At 35.4% G+C, this 6,745-nt stretch overlaps 1 long non-coding RNA gene across 1 annotated transcript; it reads left to right on the top strand.

The window, feature by feature from the left end:
- The first annotated feature begins 1,935 nt into the window (after positions 1–1,935).
- LOC123638531 lies at positions 1,936–4,931 on the top strand. The gene is made up of 3 exons (XR_006735382.1): positions 1,936–2,231; positions 3,454–3,533; positions 4,683–4,931. It is a non-coding gene; the product is annotated as an uncharacterized LOC123638531 (long non-coding RNA).
- The last annotated feature ends 1,814 nt before the right edge of the window (positions 4,932–6,745 follow it).

Below are 6,745 nucleotides of genomic sequence, written 5' to 3'. Positions count from 1 at the left end.
ACATTATTCTACCCATTTCTCCCTTGTTCACAGCATTCAATTTCAACCTCTCCGTGCCCATCTGATGAGCATTTACACTCACCTCAATGTGACAGCTTTCAACAAAAAAGGAAAAGATCCCCTAAGTCAGAATTGTGCAAAGATTAAATGGGCTGCCATGAGAGAGAGCTGCTCGTCCCTGGCACTGTTCAAGAATAACTGGATGCTTGCTGGATAGGATCCAATGTAAGACTTGGAGTTGGACCAATGAGATGTCAGGCTTCTTCTCACCTTAAGAAGTTCTGATTTAAAGATAATAGAAATGGTCTATTGAGAATATTAAATGTTAAGTTTTGCCTAGCTAATAGCCAAATCCTTAGATACAGCTATGGAGTTTTCCTTATGACAAATATAAACTTACAGGCTACATGCCTGTCATCAAGTTCGAAGCAAATAGCTTTGAAACTCAACTAAATGTATCAAAATGATACACAGGGACCCTCCTTTTTATCTAATACCAAGACAAAGTCATACTGCAGACTGTAAGCTCCAACTGCGCCAGAGCAATTAGGAACTCTCACCCACCCAGACATTTGGATGATAGCTAGGGACAGACGTACCATCAGGAATTTCATCATGAATGCATCCAGCTTACTCATGACAATTGTACATTTGGGTAAAATTCCCCTCAGAACAGCCCTCAATAAATTATAGAAGCAAATTGTTTCATTCTTATTATAAATTTATCTTTTAGAAATTCCATTCGTTTGTGTATGCTTGAAGAAAACAGTAATAACTGCTATAATCTCAAGCTGTATTCCCATTATAGATTGTCAAAATGTGTAATAATCATCTCGACGTTTAGAGGACAAGGGCTCATCTGTGATATTTTCGTTAATATAAGCTTAAGCACAGCTTTTATGTATACCATTCATAGTTCCATGGAAGGGAACTGTGGAATAAATGTTTTTAAAACAATGAACTTCCAGAAATAGATGGTGTTGGGTAGGGAGGCAGGTAGATTGAGAAAAGTGTATAACTAATAGACTATCTCTTTAAAAGAAAATTTATTTTCTAAGATCTACTAAATTTGGAACTTAAACAAATATGTCTTATATTTATGGCATTCTAATTATTCACTTACGTTTAGTAATTAAAAAATATAGAAACTTAGCACTGCCTAAATACACCAATGATCCTTCATAACTATAATGTTCCTAAAAAAGGGTACTTTTTATGGTCACCTCATGTCACAATTCCTAAGGAGCCACGAACTATACTTTGTGAATGTAATGTTCTTTTGTTTGAAACCATCTAAAATCAAGTATTATTGGAATGTGTTTGAAAGGAGGATTTCTTTTGCATATTTTAGTCACTTCCTAAATTTGCATATTTGAAGCCAATCAACTATTCCTTAACAATTAAGATTATTTTGTTTTAAAAATATGTTTGGAATCCCATAGTTCTAGCTTATTTTCCATTCATTGGTACCGTAAGATTTTTATTTGAAACACATAGCTAAATCTATAGGTAATTTTTTAAAATACAACGAATATAATTCAATGATCCACTCTTAATAATCCCTTCCTTTTGTCATACTCAATATGGACTTTAATAAGAAACACTTAGTATAAAAGCCCCCCTCCAAAGTTTCCCCCTATGGTGTTTAGTCGAGAAAGAGTCATAAACATACTACACCTGTAGTCAAATGAATGAAATATTTAAAGTCAAGACAAATGATTCCATTCCAACCACTCTGCTTAAAATTCTGATAACCGGTAGTAGCAGAGGCAAGTACAATTAGGCAGTAGTTTTACATCCCAAAACAAACAAACATATAACATGCTGTCTGTGAGAAGTATAAACATTAATGTTTTACGTACATATATGTACATACAATATACACACAAATATTTAATTTATAGATTCTATTAATATTAACTGAGAACCCTGAAACTCCTTGGAATACATGAAAATGAAGCAAATGACAAGAAAATCTTCTTACCTGGTAGATATCAGAAAGACTGCTGCTTCCAGAATCACTAGTGATACTACATCCTGAATGGCTAGAAGAAACGTGGGTCACCTGTGGGTGGAGACTGCCAGTACGGTGTAGTTTTGTGAAATCTACAAGAAGCTATGGAAGGAGCAGGAAAAACTAGGACTACAACTTGAATCAGATCTCCAAGAAGACATTTTAAAATTAAGATATTATATTCTATTCCATACCACTAAGCCAAAAATGTTATTAGGTAAGAGTCTTCACTTTTTAAATTCATAAATTACTAAATATTATCCTATTTACCAAAAATCACATGATTTTTTTTTTTTGAAACAGACTCTCACTCTGTTGCCCCAGGTAGAATGCGCTGGTGTCATACCTCAGCCTCCAGAGTAGCTGGGACTACAAGGGCATGCCACTGCTCCTGGCTAATTTTTCTATTTTTAGTAGAGACGGGGTCTTGCTCTTGCTCAGGCTGGTCTTGAACTCCTAAGCTCAAGCTATCCTCCCGCCTGGTCCTCCCAGAGTGCTCAGATTACAGGAATGAGCCATTGCTCCCAGCCATAAATTTTTCAAGTTTATGGGCATACAATGAACCTTAAATAATATGAAATTTGATGGTTAAATAAGTAGGTTTGGTGGTCAAGAAGAATTTGCATCAACATTTAATTTAGTAAGTTACAATTCCCAAATCACACATCAATGAGCAAATTATTCTGCTACTATCAATATTTATTACTAGTCACAAATGCAACTTCATGGCAAGAAACAGTTTAAATGATAAAACAGATTTGAGGTTCTTTTATGCCCACATGATGTTTAAAAGTTAAAAACAAAGAGCATCTTAGAGTCGATTAAGTATATTGTCATACAAGTGACTACACTAAGCTCTATGGAGAAAAAGAAAAGAATGCCAGCAAATAACTGAGAATTGAGAAGGTTATGGACAGCGTTTACCTATCTATCTACTTGTTCATGTTCAAATAAAAATAGCCTCTATTAAAATAAACAGATTTGCTAAACATCCCTCAAGTTCTGAAGTCTACTACCCCTCGTATATCAGACAAAATGCATTCACAAAAAAGGAAAACATTCACACATTCGCTCATTCAACAAATGTTTACTGAGGCCCTTTTCTCTTATTATGTCCTAGTTAGCAAGTAAAACTCTAAGAAAACACTGCCCTTAAGAACCTCAGGCTCTTATCAGTTACTGCCAAGTCTTCTGAATTTAAAAAGATAGTACATTTATCTATAATATGACACTTAAACTATTGACCAGTAATACACACGACAGTTCAAAAGATATGCTAACTAGCATCGTGAATTACTGATAACATTCTCTTTTTTGTGCCTGCATACTGATCCTATTTAGCTGGTGAATAATAATAAAAAGACTAACTGTTACAACTTAAATAAAGGTTTACTTTAGTAACATTCCCATCTCCCCTTTGATCCTTATCCCCTCTCTAGAATAAGCCTCCTGAGGGAGATGATTCAGGTTTATGACAATGATCAATGGGTTTTGAAACCTCAAAGCTTCAAACAAACAGGTAAAATGTATTTTGTTTGTTTATTTTTGAGACAGAGTCTGGCTCTGTTGCCCCAGGTAGAGTGTAGTGGCATCATCCTAGTTCTCTGCAACCTGAAACTCCTAGGTTTAAGCCATCCTCCTGTTTCAGCCTCCCGAGTGGCTGGGACTACAGGTGCGCACCATGACACCCGGCTAATTTTTCTATTTTCAGTAGAGACGGGGTCTCACTCTTGCTCACGCTGGTCTCAAACTCCTGAGCTCAAGCAATCCTCCCACCTTGGCCTGCCAGAGTGCTAGGATTATAGGCGTGAGCCCCCAGACCCAGCAAAATATATTTATATCCCATATCATTCAGACCTGACTCTCTGAATAAATTACACCCCTCCCTACGTTAAGTGCATGATATTTAACAATATTTATATACAATATGTTCAGAAACAGTGTTTTTTAACTTTAAAGGATCAATGTATACAAAGGACAGATTTAAACATGAATTTATTAGGGGGCATATAATTAGATGCCAAATAAATGGATATAAACCCGTATGTTGGAGGAGCTCAGAGAAGTGAGATGTTTATTCAAATGTGTGAAATAACTGCAAGCCCATCTCACTAAGAGTGTTTTTAAAAAATTATAAAGATATTAGGAAATATTAACATATAAAATTTAGGAGAATAACGATTTCTCTATAAGGAGTAGATAGACAAATCCTTCTAAATTCAGAATTTCTATGTTTTATTCACAATGTAGAATAGTGAATTAATTGCAGGAATTATTTGTGAATAATTTGAACACAGAAGTTTGTAGAAATGTATTCATGACTATGATTTTAAATGTAGCTAAGTGACACTTCTCAGATAGTAAAATAAATAACATGTTCATAGCCAGGATAAATACCCCTCATCATCCTAGCTCCACTGCCATTTAATTCAGTCATTTACCACAGAAGGCAACTGGGGAAACGTTACTCTATGGCTCAGAGATTTTAAAAGGCATCGATCGATACATGTAATTACAGAATAATAAACTAATTTTTATTGATTATCTTTTACAGACATGACTCAGACTGACGTGTCACAGTGTGTGATTTTTTTAAAAAAATTAATATGTCAAATGAAGAAATAATTATCTAATGAATTTTTACTTTTTATTTATTCATGTCTTACAGGACTTTCTTGTTAGAATCCATCATCTGATCATCTTTGCTGACTAAGAATTCACTGTGTGGACAACACTGGGAGCTGACAGAGCTTCAAACCTAATAGAAGGGACCTGCATCCAGCCTTTATACACCAATTCTAGGGAACTGAGAAAGTTATGGACAACATTTACTGATCTCTACACACATATATAAATATCAGTTTTCTACTTGTTCATGTATAAATAAAACTATCCTTCTATTAAATAAACAGATTTGCTAAGCATCCCTCAAGTTCTGAAGTGTATTCACCTATGCCTATTTACAGCCACAAATATCAGAATTATGTGGTAATCGTAGGCCCAGAACCATAAAGACTCAAAAGAGAAAGAAATATTTTTGCTCTTAAAAATTCAATTCTATTTAATAAAGACTTATTGAGTTCCTGCTAAGTCAGACACTCTGTCAGGAGCAGGGAATATCAAGGTGAATAAGACATTCCTGATTCCACATGGAACTTCTACTACCCCAACAGTCATTGTGATAGGTGTTACAAGCAATAGAAAAATGAATTAAACATAGTTTGAGCTTTTGAGACAAGGTCTCACCATGTTCCCCAGCCTGCTCTTGAATTCCTGGGCTCCAGCAACCCTCCCACCTCAGCCTCCCGAACAGTTGGGACTACAGGCGCGTGCCACCATGTCTGGTTTAAACATAGTTTTATAAACATTGTTTTCATCCCTTTCCCCTGCACCTCTGTTCTTTTCAGAATAGCATGAAAAAATCATATATTAGACTTAGATTAAGTGCAAGTATAATTTAACGTTAACTAAATACTTCTTTAAAAGAGATGTACGACTAGATGCTATATTCAAGGAATCTTAAAATTTTTTCCCACAAACTAGAATAACAATACCATTATTAAATTTTATTGACAACACACATCGGTCAGGTTATGGAATGGGAGAAGTTATAAAAGGTGTTCCCATAAGGGAAGAGTCTGAAATGCACTGATTTGGCCCTGCCACACAACACCCTTCCTAGAGACCTGAGTCCAAGCCTAGGAAAAATGGAGTTTTTCAGAGGCAAACAAACCGTATGGGGGTTGGGCACCAGGAGGCAGACACAGGTGTAGGCGCCCACGTTTAAACCTGAGTGCTAACATAAAGTAAGCACAAACCGAAAATTAATCGGTTTCATAAAACCTTGGTACCATTTGTATAACAGCTTGTTTTGTTTTAGTTTACAGGACAAACAGGGATGCTACAGTAATTAGCTTTTAAAAAGGGAGTTTTACACATGACTAATGCCCATATATAACTAGACATTTATTTGATAATCAGTAATTTATTAATTAATCTAATGGTTGGCATTTATAAAATTGCTAGCTAATAAATGAACTCTATTTTGAACATAAATGTAATGTATACGGATGCCTTGAAGTCTCTGACACTACTGAATAAATACTTTGTTGAGTTGGTAAAATACCTGAAATCGGGGATAGTGTGGTAGAAACGAGGGTGGCTGCCCTTCTTCCCCTTCCTTTTCTCTCCCAAGAATCTCTGCATTACCAATACGCCCAGCACCTGTGGGACCAGACCCCCAATCCAGCCAGAAAGCACAGGGAATGAGTTTTGTGGGATTCTACTCCCAACAGGTGTTTTATGTAAAAGAGAGTTTCCCGTTCCATAATGTATATTATCATTGCAGCATCATTCAGAAATCCAATAGTTAAAAAACAAAAACAAACAAAAAATATTGCTATCAATTGAAATTTATTGAACTGATAATTTCTCAAACTAACCTTGGGAGCACTTTATTTCAAGTAATAGTTACAACAGAACATACAAGGTTTGGGGTGATGGTTGGAATCTATCCAACCTTCCCGGGCAGCTTGAGTAACGCAACTACCTAAGGTAAATTAGATTTCCCATTTAGTGACTAAAAACTGACTTTATATTAAGGTGCATCACTAAGAATTTACTCAAGTGAATACTTTTCTCCCATATTATCACTGGATTTTTGTGAATACTTTTTATGTTCATGTTTTTAAGCTTTACAGAGAGGAGTCAGTATATTACTAGAGGCATTTT

Source organism: Lemur catta, chromosome 5 (assembly GCF_020740605.2).
Source record: "Lemur catta isolate mLemCat1 chromosome 5, mLemCat1.pri, whole genome shotgun sequence".
NCBI lineage: Eukaryota > Metazoa > Chordata > Mammalia > Primates > Lemuridae > Lemur > Lemur catta.
Note: the sequence above shows the minus strand (reverse complement) of the source record. Positions and strands in the feature narration are given on the sequence as shown.